This window comes from Gymnoscopelus microlampas (assembly GCF_963454915.1).
Source record: "Gymnoscopelus microlampas genome assembly, chromosome: 15".
NCBI classification, from domain to species: Eukaryota; Metazoa; Chordata; class Actinopteri; order Myctophiformes; family Myctophidae; genus Gymnoscopelus; species Gymnoscopelus microlampas.
This window is the reverse complement of record NC_139952.1, coordinates 43,037,871-43,063,972: the sequence shown is the minus strand read 5'-3', so window position 1 is coordinate 43,063,972 and position 26,102 is coordinate 43,037,871. Positions and strand designations below refer to the sequence as shown.

The 26,102-nt window shown below is 40.2% G+C and overlaps 1 protein-coding gene across 1 annotated transcript in view; it reads right to left on the bottom strand.

Moving 5' to 3' along the window:
* LOC311061803 (1-phosphatidylinositol 4,5-bisphosphate phosphodiesterase gamma-2-like) overlaps positions 1-26,102 on the bottom strand; it is a 90,057-nt gene that overhangs the window by 994 nt on the left and 62,961 nt on the right. The gene's annotated exons all lie outside the window — the stretch shown is intronic.

Sequence of the window (26,102 nt, the reverse complement as noted above, 5' to 3'; positions counted from 1 at the left end):
ACAGTGAGATGAATCCTGGAGGAAAGCAGAGATATTTTTGCAACGCAGAGAGTACTGGACGTCACAACAATGCTTGCTCTTCTCAGGTGCTGCTTGTCAGCCCTTAGCAGCGGTGTAAATTTAAGTAACTAAGTATAAGTACTGTATTTAAGTACATATATCATGAACGCAATATCCCAAATTGGAATAACATGCTGAGTAATGTTGTGTAGACAACTATTCCACAAACTCTGGATGCTATATAGAGTCTGGAACTACACCTCCTGAAATCCGAGGAAGCTGTCATCTGTTCGTCATTTCCGTTCACGGATATATATTTTAAGATATCTTTACATTAAATGTTTTAATTTCCATTTCTTCTAAGCAGCGAGCTATATATGCTTAGATGATTTTGATTTCTATTAGGATACATTTTTGCGACTGTAAAGACAAAACGGAAGCGGGGAGGAGGCTTCACATCCGCTTTGATCACTTGATCATTTTCAGAGCTTCCGTTGCTCCAGACTGTATGAAGGAAGCATTTGAAAACCGCGAGACTACATGTTCAAGGTTCAAGGAGCTTTATTGTCATTTCATTACAGAACGAAATGTGTTACCCAGGTCCTGGTCATGGCAGAATAAATAAAATACACCTAAACACAACAAAAACTAAAAAACTGTGCAATAACAACAACAGAATAAAAAAAGCAGCAGAATTAAAAACAGCAATTTCACAGATCACTAGATCACTGATGCGATGATCATATCAAGGTCAGGAGTTCATAATCCTCACAGCTTCGGGGAAAAAGCTATTTTTGGTGGTACTGGCCTTAATGCTACGCAGCCTTTACCTTGTTGTGGTTCAGCACAGTCAATACTCAGTGGCGTCGTTACGGGGGAGCTTCGGTGGCTATAGCCACCAATGTTTTATCCAAAGCCAACAATAAAAAATGTATATATTTTTTAAATTATATATCTATAACCCTAACCTAACCCTACCCCTAAAACCGAAATAAAGTACCAAAAAACGGGGGGGAAAGTCGCGCGGCTTTGTGAACTTGTAGATCGGCTATTTTCATAATTTCTTACCTCATATATTATTTGACAATTTGGCCAATGTTTGACCAGTTTTCATAGTAGTTTGTTGATTCATTTTGATGATGCAGTGGTCTTTCTTTTTTTTATGTATTAAAAAGGTCTTAAGGGTCCTTAAATTGTCACTTCATTGTCACCTGGGGACCCCCCAAAAGTCATGTGGGGACCCCACTGGGCATCCCGACCCACAGGTTGAGAACCACTGTACCAGAATACAGTACGATGCTGTGCCATGTGTGTGTGTGTGGCCTCACCATTCGCCCTTCTCTCTGGACACGTTGTATATCAGGTCTCCTTCCTTGAAGCTGAGCTCATCTGGTGCCTCGGTCTGGAAGTCATACAAGGCTCTGACAGTATTCTGAGGCTAGAACACACACACACACACACACACACACACACACACACACACACACACACACACACACACACACACACACACACACACACACACACACACACACACACACACACACACACACACACACACACACACACACACACGGGGAGGGGATAAGATCTAAGGAGCCAGGCCACATTCAACGATAAAAGCAGATCTACAAGCACACAATGAGCTTCTCGTACATCTGCTATTCTTGGCAAAGACATTTGGTGTAGAGGGCAAAATGAGCGGACCAAGTATTATAGAGCCCTGGGGTACCGCAGTCAACTAAAAGTTGAACATTTAGACAAAACTTCGAACCTGTAGTCTGCGCGCCCCAGTTGGCGGTCTGGCAGGGTTTGGGGGCGGGACTCCTCTACTGGTAGGAGGAGTCGGAGTCCATGCTGCTCCAAGGTTGGGGGTCGTTGCCATATAGACATTCTGATGGTGAGGGGGGTTGGGAAACTGCATTTCAGAACCAATCCACCGTAACCACACAAAGCATCTTTATGCTCTGCATAATTATCATAATAGACAAACATTCTGCAAAAATAGATGGAACATTCTGTGAAAATAGCCAATCTACAAGCTCACAACGCGACACCTTGTGAGCTCCTGGATCGGCTAATTTCAGATTCCTCACACTGGTCAGTAAAGTGACTCTTCCGACTCGTAGACTAAATGGCCCTCATTCATCAACGCGGTGTAGACCAAATAATGGGCGAACGGCGAGATCACCGCAACTTTCGGCATTTATCAATATATCATGACGTTGATTTCAGCCTACGGCCCGCTCAGATCTCACGTCATTGTAGACATGCGGAGCAGCATTGTCTGACCGTCTGACAGGCATCTGAACATATGTATCCACTCCAAAATGTATATCTAACACACTCATAAATAATCCCTGTGAAAACATTTTATAAACTAATTTAAACAAACTGCTTTAACAGTCATTCAGATAAGATTGCAGATCTGGCTGCATTGACTATTTGAAAATAGCAGATATACAAGCTCACAACGCGTCGCATCACGACGCTTTGTGAGCTTGTTGATCTGCTATTTTCAAAATATACAAGCACTTATGCGAGAGCATTTTCGGGAGTCGGAACCAGCGCGGTGGCGCACCTGTAATCTTTTCATGGACAGTGAGGTGAGGTCTCCCAGCGTGTCCTATAGAACCTGGGTTGAGGATACAACCCGACGTTACAAAACTTTGCCTCTCCAGGCTATCTCTCGTTAATGTGGCAGCATGGGACTGCAGCCCGCCCGAGTCTCACGGAATGACTGCTTTATTTTAGTGTAACTGCTCGGTATGGGTTAAATAATTTAATTACAAACGTATTCCATTGATGGCGATGAGATGTCATAATCTGTCATTCATGTAGGCTACTAGCCTACTTGACAAAGATTGTACCGTTACGGAATACACCAAATACACAGTTGGGTTTGCAAGTAGGTAAGTGTGTGTGTGCGTGCGTGTGCGTGTGCGTGTGTGTATGTGTGACTTGACAGGCAGTGAGGCGGGCCTCACTTCATGTCATAAAATCAGGGCATTTCGAGAATTATTTAAATGACGCTCGGTTTCAGCCGCCAGATTTATCAGAACTCCGACCAAATGTACGCTAGGATTGGCTGTATAGGATCCTGTGATAAATGCCACTTGGACGTTGGTGTACGGCCGAATTTGAGCAAAAAAATAAGCCGTTTTTTACGCTCCATTGATAAATGAGGGCCAATGTGTGTGAAAGATCAAACCTGTAGTCTGCGTGACCCAGTTCTGCTTGGGATTTTGTCTGGGTTTTTGTGGGCAGGAGTCTGAGACCACGCTGCTTCAAGGTCGAGGGTCGTTGCCATAGCGTTGCTCCACCCCTTTATATCAATGTGGACCAACAGAGAGGCCAGCTCTAAGCTTTCACTGTAGCCATTCGTCAATGGTACTGAACGATAACCTGCCAAAACATGAAACACAATAAACAAGCCGTACCATTGTGCACACGTGCGGTATGCACACACACACATAGTACATGCTGTTGTATTTTGTGTGCGTGTGCATGTGGAAACCACCTGTGCGGAGGCCTTTAAAAGGAAACGTGGCCTGAGCGAGGAAGTAAGGGTCTGAGAACATGTCCTCTTCACTGACCACAAAACGTAGGAAGGTCAGCTCTGGCTCATACACTTCAAAGAATCCTGGCTCCGCAGGAGCCCTCCACACTGGATTCAGACCGTTATCAGCTGGGAAACACACACCAAAATGGAAGCAAACTCTTATAACTCTTATAGAATTATAGCAGCCTCATTTTAAAACAAGCAGAAAACGGTAACGCAGCGCTTCATGCCATGTTAGCAACTTGCCCGGTGTTGCCAGAGTTATTGTACTGACATTAGCCTGACAAAAAGGTAATGCGTTGATCGGCACGTTCAGGTTTCGGTACCCAGCACTGGCTGGATTATCCCTCCTTCCCTCTCACCCTCTACCTCCCTTCCTCCCCCTAGGAGGTAGGCTCTCGGTACATGAGCTCTGGTCTGACGTCACACACAACCTTCCCTTTAACACGGCATTCGTCCAACATTCCCCCCCAACTTACGAAAGACAACGGTCTTGAAGACGGTCTTGCTCTCCTCGTTGAGGAAGTTCTTCTCTGTCTGTCCATGTCCACACAATTCAACCTCTACAAAAGGGCAGCTGATGTTTCGGTTTAGCTTAGGAAGGTGCCGGGCTCCAAGCACCTGCATGGGGCAGCAGACAGCAAACACAATGAATGTCACATCATTATATATACACCGAGGTCATGAGCATGCCATGCCATAACAGAGAAGTAGCACAGCAAACTGTAACACTGATGTTAGAGTTAAATTAACTTTAACTCATATTTTACTGTGTATAGTCAGTATGAGGAGAAGTGGATGATAGAGGAGGGGGAAATTGTCATATAATGACAACAGCACCAGTGTGTTTCTGTGGGGACCTACCCTGATGTCAATGTGGCACTTGGCCACCTTTTTGTCCTGAGGGTTGAGGTCATCAGGATGCCTCAACTTCGGCTTCAGAACATATCCTGTACGTTCATTCAGAGTGAAGAGGGCGCTGTTCAGCTGGGTGGATTTGTCTAGACAAAGATGAAATTATCGTATATTATCTGTTATCCAACAACCAAAAGTGAAACTTTTACAATCAGAGGAGTTTTCGACAGGACAGATCTAACATTGTATGAACATCTTGGTTCATGTTGCGTGACCATATTGATCCTAAGACCCTGCAATGTAAAGTGGGCTGAATACTGGGTGCTTTGTATTCAAGGGTAAATTCTGTTCAGGTTGACTCTGGAAAAAATGCAGCATATATTTAAAGAACAAGGGTTAGAAAAAAGGAAAACAATTAAGCTGCAGCCATTATTATCGAAGCCACCAGTCAAACAGCAGTGTTATGACATACCTAATGTGTGTATACAGAAGGAAGGAGACACTGGAGACTATTGAATGCCTTTTCTATTTATAAGGTGCTATATCAGTGCTAATGTTTTGATGCCAGGAGCATCTTCATCAGGGTCATACCTAATTTGGGTATGTCCTTATAGGCAAAACATAAAAAATAAAAACAATACATGTTTTCAATCTTATAAAATTGTATCTTAATTTTAAAAAGCAAAAATAACAGATGTGCAAGCTCATAACGCATTACGACTCAATGCGTTGTGAGCTTGTAGATCAGCTATTTGAAACCGCTGTATGACAAAGTATAAAAAAAGGCCTAAGTGGACGACAGCCCGTGCACTGACCTGGAGTCTGGAAGTTCAGCGCCACCATGTGACAACCAGCGGCCCACATAGGGTAAGGGTCATAGTTGGAGGAGTCGGCACGCTCGCCTTTAGGGTAGATCCTACTCAGCCCGGTGCGGTTGTACTGTAGGAAGCCTGGGGTCGGAAATGGAACTTTGTTCTCTCCGAAGGAGCGGACCTCTTTGTAGGTGTCTCCGGTTATTTTATCTACGGATGAGACCATTTGTGTGTATTATTTTTTTTGTGTAACATTATAATGTTACAGTGTGTGTGTGTGTGTGTGTGTGTGTGTGTGTGTGTGTGTGTGTGTGTGTGTGTGTGTGTGTGTGTGTGTGTGTGTGTGTGTGTGTGTGTGTGTGTGTGCGCGCTATACCAAACTTGTCTTTGTCCGTGCTGACGGACTGACAGTAGACCACCAGGTCTGACATCTCCTTGGCAGTCTCAATCTTCTTGTGGGTCAGTTGCTGAAGTTGGACAGAACAAAGCAACCACTTCCTGTTAGCATAACATCTCTGACAGACTAGCGACTACAGCCTCAACACCATCAAATTAACTTGAAAAAGTGATGACACAGATCTCTCAAGTACCGCCTAAATATATCAATATACATTTTCAATCATAGTTATATGAACAGACATTCAGGCACATTTTAAGTTTATAACTCAAATAAAAACATTAAAGGAATCTCAATAAAAGTAAAAGCACCTCAACAGCATGTCGAATAGTACTATGTCGTATCCTTTGTAATAAAGATGGCTTTTTCTTCACACTAGATTTTTCACCGTGTTCAGCAGCATTCCCATCCGGGTGTGCTTTCCCCCCTTTGCCCTGTTAAAATAAAAAGCATGACATTTAATTAAGAAAAGTATACTTAAAGGTAGGGTAAGTGATTTTCTTTGGTTAAAATAAGTGTTAAATAGCTCTATATTCTGATAGTACTCATTAGTGTTTGTTCAGTAAAAGGAATCTCCTTGTCTCTCCAGCTCTTTATAAAACAGAAAATGCATGTTCGTTTCATTTTCATTTCCAATTTTATCCAATCAGGACAGAGAACTCAATCAGGATACAGATTAAACAAGTGAAATTGGAAGTGATGACACTAAGAAATGAGCATGCAAAATTGGAACTGGAACACTATAACAATGAAGCTTAAAAATGGGTACTTTCTCCTGATTGGCTGAGATTTTGACACCTACCGGAAAATGTATTTTCTGTTTATTAAAGAGTTGGAGAGACGGGGAGACTCCTGTTACTGAACAAACACTCTATAGCAACGATTACTATCAGAATAGAGTGCTTTAACCTTTTAACAAAATACTTTTTGTTTTAACCAAAAAATATCACTTACCCTAAACAATGTAAAATATTAGATATAACAACAGTCTTTTGCTAATACCACTATAAGAACTGTGAAAAAAAGTAATTGAATAAACCCAGCCCCCTCACGCATTAGAAGGACAATATCAGTCATCAGAACCAAGGACGGGTGTTTTCATTTCAATGAATCTAGCATGGTTAAAATGGAGTTTGAAGTTACAATGGGTTTATATAGGAAGGGGACGTGACTGATCAAATGAATATCAAATATCTAAATACTGAATCAAGCAACTTAAAAACTGTCTGGGGTGAAACAAAAAAGCCTGAGTAGACGTTAAAATGAACCCAAACATGTTTGAAAGTGAAATACCCCTTTAAACTTCTTGCATCTATGGCATCTATGGTCAGAAGAGACTCTTCAAATTTGGGGGTGATTACCATGATTATATGTAGCATTTTTGGTTCAATCCCACTCATTTTGGAAGCCAATTACAGCCAAATGGTATGGCATATCAAAATGCTGTTTGACACTCATTTTTGGTGCTTATGTAATACATTGTATGTAATCAAGGCAAATTCACTAGCCTAAAGTTCATTTATTACCTGCTCGCTCTCCTGAGAGTTGTGGGAATAGGACCAGGCCAGCTGGTACCATTCATAAAGCTCCTCCACTGTGTCTGCTGACAAGGCAAACTGCAGACTGTCATTCTCCACGTCCTGCAGAGTCATCACGTGATCCTTCCCATTCTTTGCTGGACACACACACACACACACACACACACACACACACACACACACACACACACACACACACAATCTTTATTTGAGTTTATGAATTCAAGAGTTGCACTCAGAATAAGCAAACAATGTCATGACGCTGCCGGCATGGTGTTCACACTTGTGTTCTGCTAAGACTTTGTCAGGAACCAGGCATAAATGCACAAAGCAGTGTTTTAATACCTCACATACAGAGACAGAGATATACTCACAGTTGGGCTCACGTTGGACCGTACACTTAATGATGTCCACCACACCTTGACAGAGTGTACCCATGGGGTTGGCCTGTTCCTGTTTCATTACACAGAACAAAGAAAAAAACATTCTAAAATTGCAGAATAGCAGATCTACAAGATTACAAGGTGTCATGATGCGATGCGTTGCAATATTGTAGATAGTTCTGTAGGGGTGTAACGATACATTTTAACAGCGATACGATACATGGTTGACGATACGATACATGGCCGATATTGGTTCATTCATGGCGATACGATACAATACAATGATTTAAAATCGATACAGTCGCTATTTAGCAAAGAAATTAAATCTGTGTGAAACGTGTGGATAATGCAGATTTTTTAAGGGAAACATTTATTATTATGGATATAAATAAGTAAACACAGTGATTCTTGACATGAAGACACACATGTATCGATAGACAAAGTGTAGCTATATGGAATGGAAAAGTAATTAAACCCCTCTTCTTATTTTGTATTCTTAAAATTGCAAATACAACGCACAAGTACTTAGTATTATCGATACAATAGATCATTTTCATTGCAAAACGATACGATATGATACAAAGTCAAACGATTCGATACGTTGCTGTTTACATATCTATATACTTCGATTGTTGAAATTAAAATTGATGCAGTTACTGTATCGTTAGACCCCTAGTAGATAGGCTGTTGTTGAGTGTGTCCTAGTCCAATTCTTATCAATCTATCAATGACGTTCTAATGTACCTTCTGTTTAGTCTCAGGCGTGACATTACTGGACACTTCCTTCACGTAGTTCGATTGGAAAAACATCTGCACCATTCCGTGACAGTCCCCTTTCCACCTGCAGAGAATAGGAGAGTAGAGAACAGTGTGATGAATCCTGGAGGAAAGCAGAGATCTTTTTGCAACGCAGAGTACTGTATCGTGTACATCCCAACACTCGCTCATTCTGGTGCTGCTCTGAAGTGACATTTTGCATAATATGGTCAGGGCAGTGATGTACTGTATGAGCGGAAAGTGTCAACATTTTGTTAAATGCATCTACAGTATTCTTATGCTGTGGCCTATAAGAGCCTGTTAGTGTGTGCTTGTGTGTGTCGTCGCTCGTGATGTGCCCGGCGCTAATCTGTGGGGGGGGGGGGGGGGGGGGGGGGTATATATATATATATATATGGTGGAATGAACGTCCTAAATGTTGCAGGAAAATATCTCAATGGTCGAGCATCACTGGACTGTATACCTGTAGGTGCCATGAATAGCAGTCAAGACGCACAAGCATCGCTCGTGACATAGTCAGCAAACATCTTACATATTACAAGTAATTTAAGATAATATGGCCCAAATAAGTAAACTCACTGCACACATTACGGGCAGTGCCAGACAGATAGAAGTGGTCCGTCTTCCCTACTTCAGACAATCAGGAGCTCTTTTTAGCTATGTATGTTATATCAAAATCAAAACCACACTGTGAGCATATTCTCAGAAGCTGTTGAAGACCAGCACTACAGTACATGGACTAAAGATGTCCAATGGATCTTGGTACTAATACAGTGCTATTCTGTGCCATGTGTATGAGAGAGTGTGTGGCCTCACCATCCTTCAGTCTCTTTGGTAACGTTATGTATCAGATCTCCTTCACCAAAGCTGAGCTCGTCTGGCCCCTTGGCCTGGTAGGCGTACAGGGCTCTGACAGTATTTGAAGGCTAGGACACGAACACACACACACACACACACACACACACACACACACACACACACACACACACACACACACACACACACACACACACACACACACACACACACACACACACACACACACACAAGCCTATCATTAGGGGAAGCAATGAAGAGAATACATACTGTATGCATAATTAAGTGAATGGTGAATGAATACCTGCACCATTGATGGCTCCGTCTCATTGGGGTCCACATACATGTCATAGAGAGAAGCACAGTCCTTCTTCTCCTATAGACAGAGTTACACTGGATTCACATCAGCAGTTAGGAGTTCATGTATTCTGTATAGTGTGGACATTTGCTAAATGCAATACATGGGTTTGAGTTATGAGTGACACCCTTGTAAATAAATAACAAGTTAAGGTTATTATAGTTAACGGAAACTAACAAAATAACGAAAACTAACTAACTTAACATTGTCTGAACTAAATAAAAACTAGAACACAAAAAATAAACGATAACTGAAACTGTATTATGTGTTTACAAAACGAACTAAAACAAACTGAAATAATAGACAAAATGCCCTTAGTTTTTGTTTATTTATAAGGTTTTTGGGATAATATGAAGTTATTGATTTTGCTGTACCAAATGTATAAATAAATGCTATCTTTTGTTTTTATGACACAATACTTACCTTTTCAATCCTGCACCTGACAAATAACCCTAAAACTAACACTAAAACAAATTAAAACTATTAGCATTTTCAAAAATAAAAACTAATACAAACTTGCAAAAAACTAATGAAAACTAACTGAATTAGAACAAATATATTCAAAACAAACTAAAACTAAAACGAAAATGAAAAATCCAAAACTATTATAACCTTGGCTACAGCAAGAGCTCCACTACTAAAAGTGAGCTGTGCCTGCATGGCTGGGGAGCTCACATACAGTACACTCGATACAAATCTCTGGCAGCTTGTTTGTAAATGAAATTGAAATTGTGCATTTTAGGCAAGAAATAGGCCACGTAGTTCCTTAAACTTGGCCTATCATGCATCCTCCCTCCCCTGCAGACCTGCTCACTCACCATGCTAAAGCGGTTCACCAACTCAGGGGTGACTGGGTAACGTAGTTTGATCTTGCGGTACAGTGGCCTTTTCCTGAAATGGTTGACCAGCTCCACCAGGCTGTCAAACTCCATGGTGGTGCTCAGGCGGAAAATACCGTCCTCTTTCTGGATGCGACAGTGTTTCACCTTAGCTTCTCCTCTGAGGGACAACAAGCAAGTGAGGACAAATATGACAAATAACTTGTTGTCCAATTCTAATTGTGACATTTAGCCACATTAACCATGACATGGTTAATGCATGGTTCATACATGACATTAAGGATGTTGCTGACAACCGCTGCCTGACTAGGGCCAAAAAGATCATGACTGACCCTACCCACCCACATAATGGACTGTTCACCCTGTTGCCCTCTGGCAAAAGGTACTTCAGCATCGGGAGCAGATCGGACAGATTCTGCAAGAGTTTTTTTCTAACTCTACTCTAAAAAAGTGAAATAGTCCCGGCTCTCCGCTCTCCTACGTCTTTTAAAGCGATCGGCGGGTGGATCGTTGTGAAGGAAAATATTCTATGATTTTTCAAAGGTTAGTGAAAACGCCCGGAATCGCTGGCAAGGGCAGCTATTGACGATGTTTTAACTCTAGCAGTCAATGAGTTTTAACAGGTGAAAAGTCAAAATTTGTAAAAAACAAATCAAAATGTTTAAAAAATATACACTATTACTTGTAGATCCGCTTTTTCTGAATACCTGAATTATAGAATAGAGCTTAAGTGGTTAAGACTAAGTATTAAAATAGTTCCGCTTTGTAGTGTGTGGAGATCCATATAAATTAAGTGGGTTATAAATATATGAACTACACATACTGTTAATGTGTGTCATCTACTGACAGACTCGGAAAGGGTTCTCAGGGTTGTATGTATTGTGTCATAATGTACCACTGCTACCTGAAGGTGATGGCGAAGGAGTCTGGCTCTCCCTCTCTCTGTCTGATGAGGAAAGCTCCATCTCTGGGGATTGTCATTAGGTAGTCCTCCGCCTGGCCTCTGCTCAGGTTACTGTAGAACCAACTGTAAAACCACACACGCAGGTCTAAGAGTTTGTGTGTAAGTGTGGCTTTGTGTATATGTGTGATGATTATGAGTGCATGTGCTGGTGTCATAGGTGGGAATTGTGACTGCGTGTGTAGAGGTAGGCCTACAGATCAGTGCATGCGTGTGTTTTTCTTTTTTTTGTGCTTGCTTTTCCCCCCTTTCTCTCCCCAATTTAGTCGTTATTCCAATTAATTCCAGCCCGTAGGAGTGCAGTGACAAATATCACCCTCCCCGCCCGGCTTCCCTCACCTGAACACGGGCCAATTGTGTCCGTATAGACGCTCGACAAAGCCGGATGCACCACGGCATGTGCATGTGGTCAAGTAAAGACTTACCCCTCTCTCAGGTGTGGGTGAGGCTGAGGCATGACATCTGTGAGACACAGTTCAAACCCTTCGTAGCGCATGGGGCTGTCTTGATAATGCTGGATCAGAGTGTAGATGGCGGTGAAGTATCGCTGAGGTGTCAGGTTGTAACCCTCTGAACCAGATTGAATACGACAGTGATGGACACGGCCACGGCGCCTATAGGTACACGTAATACACATTAATGTTTTCATACCATAGAATAATGACACACAACTAATTAAACACCCTCATCATGCCAGCCAGCGTACACACCATTAATTCATAGAAAAATGTGCCTCCCTGGTAGGTTATTTTCTGCTAATTATAAGCAATTTCAGAAATGTTTAGTCAATTTAACCCATTAAGACCTGAGGCCGATTTTACAAATGCCTTCTATATCAGTAGTTCTCAAGCGTTTTAGTGCCAAGGAGACCGGCCCCAATATGATATATATATTTGGCTGCGGACCCCCATCTGAACTTTTATTTTTGCCAGGGACCCCCAGAACAGAAAAAGAAAAGAACACTTTCAAGATTTTTCTAAAATGTTCAAAAATAGCAGATGTATAGTGGTTCTCAAAAATAGCAGATATATAATCTTGCACGCAAGCATGTGCTATTTTTCTGCTATTATATCTTCTATTTCACTCTAAATCACAGATACTTCCCCGGTTTTAAAGGGTTAAAAAGCTATAATCATATAGGCTATGGCGTCATGTTGTACTAAAAATGTTCAGGTCAAGTTGCATTCTAACATGAATGAATCAGCTGGACATAGTACCAGAAGGAGAGAGTGTAGTTTCCGACAGATGTGTCACTCTCTCGGACCAAGAAGGTTCCATCTCCGCCACCAGACTCGGCACAGAATTCCCGGAGCAGCCTCTCAGACGTCTGCCTGCCCTTTGGCACGCAGCCGTAGAACCACCGCTCCGAGCGGTGGCGCTGAAATTATAACCCATTAAAAGGGATAGTTCACCCCCAAAAAATGTTTTTTTATCGATTAGTCACCCCATGGAGACTTGAATGAATGGATATTTTCTAGTTTTTGTCGCATTCCTAAGCCAATAATTTGATAACCAGCGGACTACTAGACAGCGGTTCCGGTAGGAGACACAAAGGAGACTCTTTGTGTCTCCTACCGGAACCGCTGCCGGTCATCAAATTATTGGCTTAGGAATGCGACAAAAACAAAAAGATATCCATGAATTCAAGTCTCCATGGGGTGACTAATTGATAGAAAAGACTAATTTTGTTCCAGGGAAACCCAGAAGCAAAGATTTGAGTTAAAATTTTGTATATTCAAAGATTTGCACACATTTTCACGATTAAAAATAAATAAATAGCAGATCTACAAGAATAGCCAAAGAAATCTAAAATGACACAGATAATTTCCAGGATTGAATGGTTTAATAAAGACAGAGGAAGGAGGATGGTTGGAGGCAAAGAGAGGCACCCATCAGACACCCCACTCACTGCTTTACCTCTCTGGGGTCTTCCTGTTTGTCCTGCTCCTCTGCATAATAGAGTTTGCCATCTAAGATTTTACAGTAGTGTGTATTCCACCGCTGCAGAGAAAATCAGAGATTAAAATACATTTCTGAATCAAAGTATCCACTTTACCCGACTACTAATTTTGCTTAGAAAACTGCAAGAGAAAACCAATAGCTACGTAGTATGTGATGCTACTGTAGAACGATACCTCACCATTAGAAGAACATAACATTACAAACAAGAAATGGAGTTAAAGAGTTGCAGTTAGTGCATGTTTCAAATCGGCCTCTTGGTGATGCAGCCTTGGGTAGGCAAACTTTGAATTGGCCTCGCAGGGATCTGTGATACGAGCGGTGCACTTTTCTATTTCGAATAGTGGTCACTAAGTCCAGTAAGTCCAATTATTTTGATGTCAGTATGTTCAAAATGAAAGAGCATATAAGCAAATAAGTATTGCTTTATATTCAATAACAGTGCTCTATAAAATCCAATAAAGCTCCCGTTGGATTTCTGACCACTCCTGCGCATGCCCGCAATGATTTTATTTTTGATAATTCCCTCCCGCAACAAAAAAATAAATCCCATTTAGTCCTGCATCATCCCGCGATTTTATCATTGGTCCCGCTAAACCTGCAATATTTCCATTGTGATCGAAAAACATTACAAACAGACAGAAACATAATGAGAGTGCGAGAGATAGAAAGAGAGGCCTCAGTCTCAAATCTGAACATGGCATCGAAATATGAGTTTATTATATAAGGCTGTACAGTACACTACTATATGGAGTGTAAAACATGTAGAGAATATATCTAAACATCGACACATCAACGTATTAGTCATTTACTATTGACACAGTGGTACTACTGTAAATACCATTATGGTTACTGTATCTAGACTGTGTCATGGCAGGTGGGCGGAAAACAACAACGGCGAAGTAAGTTGAGTTTCGATTTATTCATATTATACATGGTTACATACATTAATCACTTAATGCTAGCCTACAGAACTGTAGCAATGTTCTTGCAAACAAAAATATAATTAGTTGGACGTGATCTTTCATTTTGAAGTCCAATAACCTACTAGCACATAGCAATTGATCCCATCCACCTTGCTAAGGACTATACTGTATGTGTTGAAAACAGAACAAGATGAAGCGAGGGGTTCATACTTCTACCATGCACTTTGGGTTATTATGAGGTCATTAATGATCATTGCTTTACAGTACCTGGTCTATGGGATCCCAGATATGCAGGTTGCCCTCTTTGCCCAACCTTGTGCTCTTTGCCCAAGCCTTGTGCTGCAAGAGAACAACAAAATATCAGAAATGCGGATATATCTATGTATAAATATAATTTTGAAAGCCAATCGTATATAATCGGAATGGAATCTGGAAAACCTGACAGATACTGTACATCTTGATCACATGACTACAGAGATAAGGTGCACCAATGTGGGTGAGTTTTGGACAAATTCTGTAGGAGTAGTATCAAAAAGCGTGTTTTGCAAAAACAGAATAATGCAATAGGCGGAAAATCTTGGGGAGTTGCGTTCGAATCCAAGGAATTCACGGGAATGAATGTTTTGATTATACAACCTACGGATCAACGGTTATAGGCCAAAAAGCGAATTGGCCTGTTATAGTGCCAACATGAGGCTGATTTGAAACATTGATGGGCAGTTCTTCCTGGGCCTAGTCGTGCAAAGTTTCACGGCAATCGGACACAGCGTTCACGATTTGTGGCCTTGTGCAAAATGGCCTACTCCCGCAAGCTTTGGAAGCCAATCATAGCCAATTGGAAGGGAATACAAAGAAATCTGACCGATACGACTTGATCATATGAGAAAATTTGTCTCGATTTGCGTGAGGTTTGGACAAAATCTGTAGGACTAGTAGCATTTATTTTTCCCAAAATAGGCCTCATGGTGGCGCTATAACAAGCTGATTTGAAACATTCTGTCTCACAAAAGTGATATGTAATCTCTCGCCTTTGGCCATTCCGGCCAGGTGGGGAAAATGAAGTGAGGTGTGTTTATGTGTTGTCCATGTGTCTAGAAATGCTGGTTTTCTTCTTGTAAGTTTAATTTAATTGTATTTCTTATTTTTGCTTTATTATGGTCTATTTTGCATTTTCCTTCATTCTTTTTCCCGGGTTAATATACATATATTGTTACTACCCGCATCCTCTGGATTTTTCTCAGTGATGCAACTGAGAGACTGTACCTTGAGTATAATCTTGCGCTTGAGTTGTGTTGGAGAGGGAAGTTGTTCGGCGATTCCGTCCACAGGTTGGGTCAGCATCGTGTTCCCGAACACATCCTTAAAGATGCCAGCCATCTGAGACTGCTGATCTGTACTGCAGTGCTGCTCTATGGACAGGATCACTGGGTATCTGTGGAATAACAGAAATAACAACAACCAAACCTTTAGTTTAGTGTGTGTCGCATGCACACCTGTGGTGATGATATCAGAAATTGAGAGAGGCTTATTCTGACGCTAACTCTGAGGTGACGAAGGCATGCTCGTTGATGGCTTTGACCACGTCTGCAAACTCGATTCTAGATGTCATGGTCCCTCCGTGATAGATGATTGGCTCTCCACCAGGGCCATCCCAGCAGTCCACTGGAATTAAACAAAGGATACTTAAAATCACACAACCTGATGTCTAGTTTAAACGTTTATAAAAACATATTTGGAAGCAGAGATACATTTCATATCAACATTTCTAGATGCAGGGTGTAAGCATGGCAATATACCCAAAGCCACTGTGGTGGGTGGAGAGATGGTCTAGGAGGACACTTACTGGTTGATAAGAGGTATTGCACAAAGCTCAAATAATATCTTGCTGGCCCAAACATTCCATTATAGCTCAACAACAGACCCAGGTTCAAATCTCAGGTAATCTCAAGTAGCTTTAAAAGCTGCTTGTATGCTCACTGACCCTTTTCAGCCACTACTAAACAGCCTCACAGATAATAAAAGTCGGCTGGACAACAACTTCCTCACTTTGAATGAAAGTACGGTAATAATTTTCGGGGGGAAAAATCAGTCCCTTCTCTTACTGCCTTGGGCCCCCTCAGCACTAACATCCACACTTCAGTAAAGTACCTGGGTGTGATGCTCGGCAACAACTTCAAGTTTGACAAACAGATCAATTCTATGGTCAAAATGTCTTAAAAGATATCAGGGGTGGAGTCAAAATACAACCACCCCAATTGTATAAGCTATCTTGTATTAACATGCTCTACCATACAAATCGGACAAAAATATGTTATATTCATTTTTTTTAAAGTTACTAAGTGCTGCTTTAATTCTGTCTGATCGTAAAACCCTGGCCCTTACTTTTTTTGTTTACTTGTGTAATGCTGTCTTAATTCATTTTCTTATTTTTGATGTATAATTGTGTTATTTGCTTTGCCTATTTAATCTGTCTTCCTGTTTTCTGTCTGCTTGTTTTTAATCTGACCGGTCACTTTGGTTGACCCCTGGTCTTTGTAAATGTGCTTTAAAAATAAAGTTTGAGTTGAGAATTGTTTGTTAATTTATGTTACTGGTAGGTATAATTGTATAACGGGAGAGAGAACAATTTCCAGATGTAAAACAAGATATTTTAACCATTTCACTGACACTCAATGCAGCGACATCCGAGGCGCAGGCAGCGTACGTAGGCTTCTGTGGACGACTTGCTACGAAGCTGGTCACCTGTCAGGTACCTTGAAGACAACACGCCAACACAGGGAACACACAGTGGTGGAAAAAGTATTCAAATGTTTTACTTAAGTAAAAGTATCAATACTGCAATGTAGAAACATTAAGTAAACGTTGGGAATTATAAATGTACTTGAGTAAAAGTGTAAAAGTATTGGTATCAAGTACCAAAAGTAGAAACTACTCATTATGCAGAATGTCCCATTTCAAGTTTTCAAATGTATACACATTTTTTGAAAATAGCAGATCTACAAGCTCACAATGTGTCGCATCACGACACATTGTGAGCTTGTAGATCGGCTATTTTCAAATGGCCGAAATGTATACAGAGCTGAAGTAGGTAATGAATGTTTTGTGATCATAATCAAAATCTACAAAGTAACTAGTAACTAAAGATTTCAAATTATTGTAGTGGAGTAAAAGTACAAAATGTGCCTCTGAGATGTAGTGGAGTACAAGTAAAAGTATTGGAAATCGGAAATACTCAAGTAAAGTACAAATACCTAAAGATTATCTAGCAGCCACATTTTGTGTTTGGCGAGACGATTCAAGTGTGTGTGTGTGTGTGTGTGTGTCTGTGCGCGTGTGCGTGTGCGTGTGACTGACGTGTTGTGTGAGGAGTTTATCCAGTAATGAGACAGAGGTTCGTTCATGTCCAGGTTCTTGATCTTCTTCTCATCCCAAATCGAGTTCTCCTTGGAAAACAGGAAACTAAAAAACTGTGAATGATACAGAGAGAAGACAAGACTGGTGTCAACTTTGACAGTGAGAGAGAGAGAAATGGACGGACAAACTGGACTGGGGCGGCACCTGATTTCTGCACTGGGATCTGCGCTGGTTTCTACGTCAGATTGATGAATGAGGATTTGTGACACATAAAACTATTCAGATTCTGGCAGAGAGCGGTGCTCTGAGCTGTGTAGTTGTTGACTACGTATTGACTTTATACTTATTGACTTTCCCTGATTGTGACATGAACGCTGCAGAGAAATAAAAAAGGAAATAAAAAAAAATCACCTCAGGGAAAGTGAACCAGGGGACACTGGTTTCCCTCTTGGTGTCATCTATGAAAGTCATCATCAGCTCTCTGACTTTGCCCTCATCACTGGCCGACGACTCCTGAAGGACACGAGCGAGAGAGAACTATAGTGTTTTGTGTTCCTTCTTGTTTTCTGTTCTCTCATGTGTCTGCCAGGCCTTAAATGAGCTAGAACTCATCAAGGCCTGCTGGTTAAAGAGGCAAAAATAGGCGATCTACAAATGAGCTTGTAGATTAAGCTTTTTTCGCGCTAAGATATTTAGTGTAGAGTGAAAACAGGAGGGGCCTAGTATAGAGCCCTTGGGAATCTGGTCAACTAAGTATAGGGTTTAAGTATACAGTATAACAGAATAGATGGTTCCTTTACCTCCTGCTGACGAAGAAACCTTTGGAAGTCATGGAGCAAAACTTTGGCATCAGGATTATCTGTGCTACTGCAAGATAGAAAAGGCCCAATGCACCACACAGACACAATAGATATAGATGCTATCAACATGTCCAATCAAGATACATAGATACAATTATTCAGTGTTAAAAAAACACATTATGATATGGTAGAGTGAGGGACACTAATAGACAGACAGAAAGCTGAGGGCTTGGGGGTGGGGCTAAGACATGCAACACAGGTCTCTGGCTAAATTCAAACAGGAGTTGAGCGGTTCTTGTATTCTTGTATTTGTTTTACTGAGGGTTTAAGGTTAGGAATAGGTTTAGGGTTAGGCATAGTTTTACTGAGGTTATGTTTAGGAATAAAGTTAGATTTACGTATATTTTTACGGAGGTTAACTTACGTTTAGGAATAAGGTTAGGTTTAGGCATAGTTTTACTGAGGTTAAGTTTAGGAATAAGGTTAGGTTTATGCATAGTTTTACTGAGGTTATATAGGAATAAGGTTAGGCTTATGCATAGTTTTACTGAGGTTACATTTAGGAATACCTTGTGGCGACCGTTCCGAGGTTGCCGGATTTGACCCGGAGCGAGCGTGTTTTGGGGTGAGCTGATTTTCTATAAGCACTGCCTTACATAATGTCATGTTAAGAATAAGATGAAAGACCATTTAACATGCATTCCAATTCAAAGCCACTGCAGGAATCTGCAAATATTATGAAAAAAAGCTTACCCCTTGATGAATAATTTAAACTCCGTAAGGATCTGAGTCTGAGATTGAAGAATGATAGCGTGAATGATACGATAACAAGTATTAGAATTGATGTTCAATGAAAAACTAATTTCACCCACTGCTTTACACCTGTAAATCTGTGATGTGACAATAAAGTTGATTCTGAATGTTTTCTCACTCACTTCTTTCTGTTCTTTCTCTTCTGGAAACATCATGAGGTTGTAAAATGTATGAAACTGCTCAAAGTCCAGCTTGTCTTTTGTTAATCCCACAGACTGTGAAAGCAAGAGGGGAAAAACTAAATAAAAAGTTGTGGTACACCATAGCAGCACATGCAGTTACATTCAGAAAGGTTTACGATATACTAATTGCTGCTACAGTATGCATTTCAAAAAGCTTTATACCTCATACAGTATAACAGGTATACAACGACACATACTGTATGTGACATAGCTCTGTTTAACACAATGCTGTACCCCCTTCAAATATATGCTTTCCCCATTTTTCTTAAATATTTTTTTATTATATTTTGACACATGCCAGTAAAGGAATTGAAATGTGAGAGATCTACCTGCTTGTAGGTGTGAACTTGTGTGATCTTGCTTGACATGTATTAGGTATTTGAATACAATATGCTCAAGTGTTTGTGTCATTTTCAATCAATGCATCTCAACACAATTTCCCCATTTATAGTAATCTCAGTCTCTCATCCCAATTAAAAGAAACCTTAACAAAATCACTGGGGTGAGCATTAACCAGTCAGGATCATGACACACTTCTCTCATTAATATCCTTCTAACTGCTTTTCTGAGGACAGTTTTAAAGGGATAGTTCATGCCTAAAATGGCTTTTTTTCTATCGATTAGTCACCCCATGGAGACTTAAATTCATGGATATTTTTTTGTTTTTGTCGCATTCCTAAGCCAATAATGTGATGACCAGCGGACCGGTAGGAGACACAAAGAGTCCTGTTATTCTGTGAGGAATATTTTGTGTTCAGGATGAAAAATTCAGTGAGATGAAGACAAAGGAAGACAGTAGTACCTGGAGCTTCTTTTTGAGGTCTTGCATGCTAGGGCCCTCGTGGTTAAGCTGAGGGAACAGTGACTTCAGCTCCTTCAAGCTGATGCTGCAGTGTGACAGGTGGAAAAGACATGTTCTGTTAATAACTTGCAGGCGTAGTAAGAATAAAGAGAGTTTAAAACAGGACAGAGTGCCAGAGGGGTTCCGGGCTTAAGGGTTTAGGGCAGGGGTCTTCAACAGGGGTCCGGGGACCCCTGGGGGGGGGGGGGGGGTCCTTAGAGTTACTACAGGGGGGCCGCCAAATCTTTGTGTGATAGGATATTTATTTTTACATGAACCACTTGAACCCTAGCATCCCTATTCTGAGGAGAACTTTAGCCAACAATAGCCGATCTACAAGCTCACAATGTCTCGCCGGTGTGAGCTTGTAGATCTGCTATTTTCGGCAAAGAGGTTTGGTGTACAGGGGAAAAAAAGCAGACTAAGTACAGTGTGAAAGGTCAAGTTTACTAAGTATGGAGGGTTTAAATGTCTGAGAATACATATCAAAGGGATAGTTCACCCCCAAAATGATTTGTTTTCTATCGATTACTCACCCCATGGAGACTAGAATTCATGGATATATTTTTTTTTTTGTCGCATTCCTAGGCCAATAATTTGATGACCGGCAGTGGTTCCGGTAGGAGACACAAAGAGTCTCCTTTGTGTCTCCTACCGGAACCGGCGCCTACCGGTCCGCTGGTCATCAAATTATTGGATTAGGAATGCGACAAAAACAAAACAATATCCATGAATTCTAGTCTCCATGGGGTGACTAATCGATAGAAAAAAAGTAATGTTTTGGGTGAACTATCCCTTTAACATGAATCAAACACTGATGACAGTGCTGGCAAACAAGTCTATGAAGCTATCTATGAAATCTATGAAAACATTTAATCTCCCCTGCTTCATCTCTATCTATATAGGGGGTCCTTGGCCTGAAAAACGTTGTAGACCCCTGGTAGGCAGCCCAAATCCATCATGATGTCCTATGATTTCCAGATTGGTTATATGCAGTCTGAACAAGGCTGAGGAATGTTATCAAAATCTGATTAGCAAAAATCAGTTTCCATGTGATTTTCCAATCTGGATAGGCCAAAAATCAGATTTGCAGGTGCCGTGACAGTGTGAACAGTGTGGAATTTATTTGAAAGTTGTAGCCGGCTATATTGAATAACGAATGAAATACGAACATCCATGACTATTGTCCGTGCAAAGATGCTTATCTAACATTGACTCGATTATTCAGCTAAGTTGGTGACGTTAAACCTTTCTTTGGAGTTAAATCAAAACAATATAAAACAATACAAACAAACAAGCAATAAAGAAACATAAAAGATCTATGCTTATGTACAATACTTATCTATATACTGTAGCCAAACAATACACCTGAAGCTGTGTCTGGACAATGTTATATTGATGCTGGTATATCAGAGACAAACACAAAGCATAATACTCTACCTGTCCTTCTTGGTCTTATTGATAGAATACATCTGTTTCCTCATCCAGCTAGAAGTACAGAAATAGTACATGTAAGTGTCTTTGGAAGATAAACATTCATTCATTGCATGTTCATTGGCATTAACATGTGTACTTTGAACTTAAATATAAACAATATGCCCATTGACCAGGTACAAGAGACAAAACTTTTAGGTATTACCTTCAACCACACTTTATCATGGTCTCATCATGTTGATAATATCGTGAGCAAAATGGGAAAGGCTGTTTCAGTTACAAGACGAATTTCTAAGGGTCTGCCACCAGATGTCATTAGACAGGTCTTAAATGCTTTAATTCTGTCACAGCTTGATTATTGTTTCGTTATTTGGTCGTCTAGTGCCTCAATGAAGGATATGAAGAAATTAAAAGGTGTTCAAAATAAAGCCACGAATGTAAAAGACATGCATGACAGTCTGAGATGGTTGTCTGTTAGTCACAGTCACAGGTCCACTTATTTTTTGGTAAATTTCATCAGAAACATAAAAGTCACACAGTCTCCAAAGATGTTATATAAAAGGTTATTAAAACATTGTGCTCATCATGAATATCAAACAAGACATGCAATAGAAGGGAGGTTTAATTTTCCCAAAATGAAAATAACTGTTATACTCAAAAAACTGTTATGTAGAGCTATTGTAAGGTGGAATTCATTGCCAGGTTATATTATTCAAGCCAATACAAATGAAGGATTCAAAATGTATCAGTATCTTCCAATATTTCATGAACTTGACTGATTTGTGTTTAACCATTATCATTTTATTGACTTGTTTATTTTATTTTTAATTATTATCTTTAGTTAATTTGATATTGGTAGGTTGAAGAAATAGATGGAAAGAAAGAAAATACAAGTAAATAAATGAAATGTATGATTTGTTGCAAAACTGTAAGAGGTATGAGTAACCCTTTTCTCCTTTTGATCTACAATATTGTACATTTCTGAAATGTATTTCTTAACTTGTGAAGGTGAACTATTGTCTGTGTATTGTATCTGTAGTACGTTGTTGATGTGTATTTGACCAGGAAGAATAGCCATGTTTAGGCAAATGCTAACGGGGAGCCATAATAAAGTAAAGTAAAAGTAAAAGTAAAGTACACATGAGTGGTCTACCTCTTTATGATGTGTGGAGTAGAAGCAACCAGTGTCTCTTGTCTCAGTAACTCCAGTCCTGTCACCCATTTGTCTGCATCCTGCACCGAATCGGCTGGAAAATCACAAATACCGGTATTTCACCAGCGTTTCATATAGCCAGACAAAAAAAAGGTAAAGCCTTATATACAATATGTTGATGAATAGCAAATATTGCTAATCTACAGGGCGCCGATGGTCAAGTGGTTGAGGCGCGTACCTAGGCTATACAGTAAGGCATTGATGCCTGACAGTGTGTCCAGGGTTCGAATTTCCGAGCCCAGCGCATGTCACTCCCTGACTCTCTCCCATGTTTCCCGTCTCTCTCCACTGTACTACTACACTGTTATCGAAATAAAGGCAAAGAATCTGAGGATACATCAACATTAAGGATTTCCTGTATATACCCACCTACAATACTCAGCGTGTTCAGTACAAACTCTGAGCCATAGAGGATTGTGAAACAGGCCTTTTCAGCAGATTCCTTGGTCGTTTCATCCTTGCTGTCTTCAAAGTCTTTTGAGTTCTTTCCTCGACGAATCTCCCTGATCTCAAACACGTCCACTGAAACAGAAGATCTTTTTTTGAGTGAATGAGTGAGTTGCTTCCACATCTCCATGAGGTGCTCCAGACTTGTACACCATAAATTCAGAGTGTTAATTAAGGGTTAACACTATCAGCCTTTAATGAAGGTAAAAGTGCTGCCTAGAGCACTTTTTCGGCTGAAAATGTAAAAAAGAGAAAATAAGAAGATGATCCGGGGCGGTCCTGCGATCGACTGAAACAGACTTCAATATAATTCTATGGAACATGCCGAATATTGAAGAAAACAAAACTAACTAGATGGTGATTGAGCAACTGTATGGCATATTTCTGATTCTGATTACCCAAAATGTGTAGATAATTTACAGACAAGCTGAAAGAGACGAGCACAGAGATCTCCATTTCTCCTCCCTCATTTGTCAGCTCTGCTGCCGGGCATGTCAACCGGAACTCATGTTGCTGGACCACAACTCGCTTATTTGCAATATATTAACCACATGAACCCTAGTGTCCCTATTCTGACTATGTCATACAGTATAATAGGCAAACATTCGGCAAAAATAGGACTACAAGCTCACAATGTAATCATATTTAATAATTGGTTTAATATGCTGTTTTTATTGAACTGAAAATAGTGAAATAAGAAGCATTTCCAGGCAAGCCTCGAGGGAAGCCCTGAACTGTGCCTTCAGCTCATAAAAAGCGGTCCACATCATATGCAAACTTTGGTAAGACTTTATATTAAGGTTGGATCTATAATGCATTATACTCACATTTATAACACTTATTATAAATGTTTATAATTATGCAGAACAACTTATAACAAGGTTTATGAAGCATTATAACTTATACTAATATAATGTATAGATAGATAAAAAGATATATTATAGTGTCCTGCGATGCCCAGCCCGCACAGGCTTACAAGACACAAAATGTACATATACCAAGATACACCACAACGTGCATAACTGATAAGACAATCTGCACAATGAGTACTTTTACTTTTGGTACTTTAAGTATATTTTGATGCAAATACTTTTGTACTTTTACTCAAGCAAAAATGATTACCAGACTTTTACTTGTAACAGAGTATTTCTACACTGCAGTATTGATACTTTTACTTAAGTAAAAATTGTGAGTATTTTTTCCACCACTGCGCAGAACCAATGCACTTAAAGGGCAAGACCACTTTGGTAGAGGTTTGGGTTGTGTAGTTACCTTGCCATGATGTAACTCCAAAGGTGGACAAGAAATCAAAAATAATTGCTCCATTGATTAGAAATTGATAATTCAAAATATGCTCTTCATTGACTTACATTGTAAGGTAAAACAGCTCTCAAAGTCACTCTTTTACCCCATAAACGAATGCAAACAAAGTTGATTCAGACAATATAGAACATCACCAGACCCAGTACTGTTTATCTTTTTAATAAAAATGTCAACTTCCTTTGATTTTACCATTTTTATTAAGACCCGGACTTAAGACCCGGACTGGATCTGCGGATCCGGATTCGGATCTTCAAATAGTAAAATCAACAGGAAGTTCACATTTTTATAAAAAAAAAAAACAGTACTGGGTTTGATGGTGTTCTATATTGTCTGAATTAGCTTTGTTTGTGTTCGTTTATGTGCTAAAAGAGTGACTTTGAGAGCTGTTTTACCGTACAATGTAAGTCAATGAGGAGCATATTTTGAATTATCAATTTCTAATCAATGGAGCAATTACTTTTGATTTCTTGTCCACCTTTGGAGTTACATCATGGCAAGGTAACTACACAACCCAAACCTCTACCAAAGTGGTCTTACCCTTTAAGAAAACAGTAATGTACAGACAGAGCCATTGCATACTGGAATGTGCTCCTCCCACATTTGACTCTAACTAGAACTAATATATAACTATATATTTGGTTTCAAAAATAAACTTAAGGAAGCAATAACCAGAAAGTAAATTAGATTAGATTAGGTTGTTATCATTATTGGTATTTTCAGACAGACAAACCTGTTTTTGTTTTTAATTCTTATTTTACTTTTAATTTTTAATTTTGTTCTCCAAGTTTGTGTTTTCGTTCACTAACATTGACCATGCTGCACTGCATTTTATGATTTGCAATGACGTTTTTTGCGTGGACCCCGGGAAGAATAGTCTCCACTACGGTGTAGACTAATGGGGATCCTTAATAAACAAATAAACAATAAAAACGTTTGAGCTTTTTTACTCACTGAATACAGCAAACTTTTTTTTTACTAGTCTCCTGGCCACCTGTCTTGTCTCCATGATCACCATCACATTGAGCAACTCTGTCTTGTTCTGGTGCAACACCGTCATACAGGTACCCTTCTCCAGGTCCTCCATGAGCTCTGTCTTCTTTTCTTCTGTCATGTCCTCCTGCTTGCCCCGATAAGCCGCCATCTCTGCTGCATGCAGGAGGAGGAGATCCAGAGAAAGGGATAAACAGAATGAGAATAAAGGATAGACAGAATGAGAAGGAGGGAGGCAAAAAAGGTAGAGTAGTGATGTGTTTTTTTCTTTCTTTCATATATTGTGACAGTTTAATCTGATTAACCTTTAATTTAAACCCTATTTATATTTCATTGAATGGCGTCCCCCGGGGGTCTAAAATTGGTCCCTTCCTTTTTTCCTGCTACACCAAATTTCTTAGCTGAATATTTCACGTGTGGCAAAACGTGAGGCATTGTAGATCTATTTCCTGTGAATGTTTGACAAATTTCGACAGAGTGGCCAGACCACTCGGTCAAAATGCACTGGGACAGAGGACGATT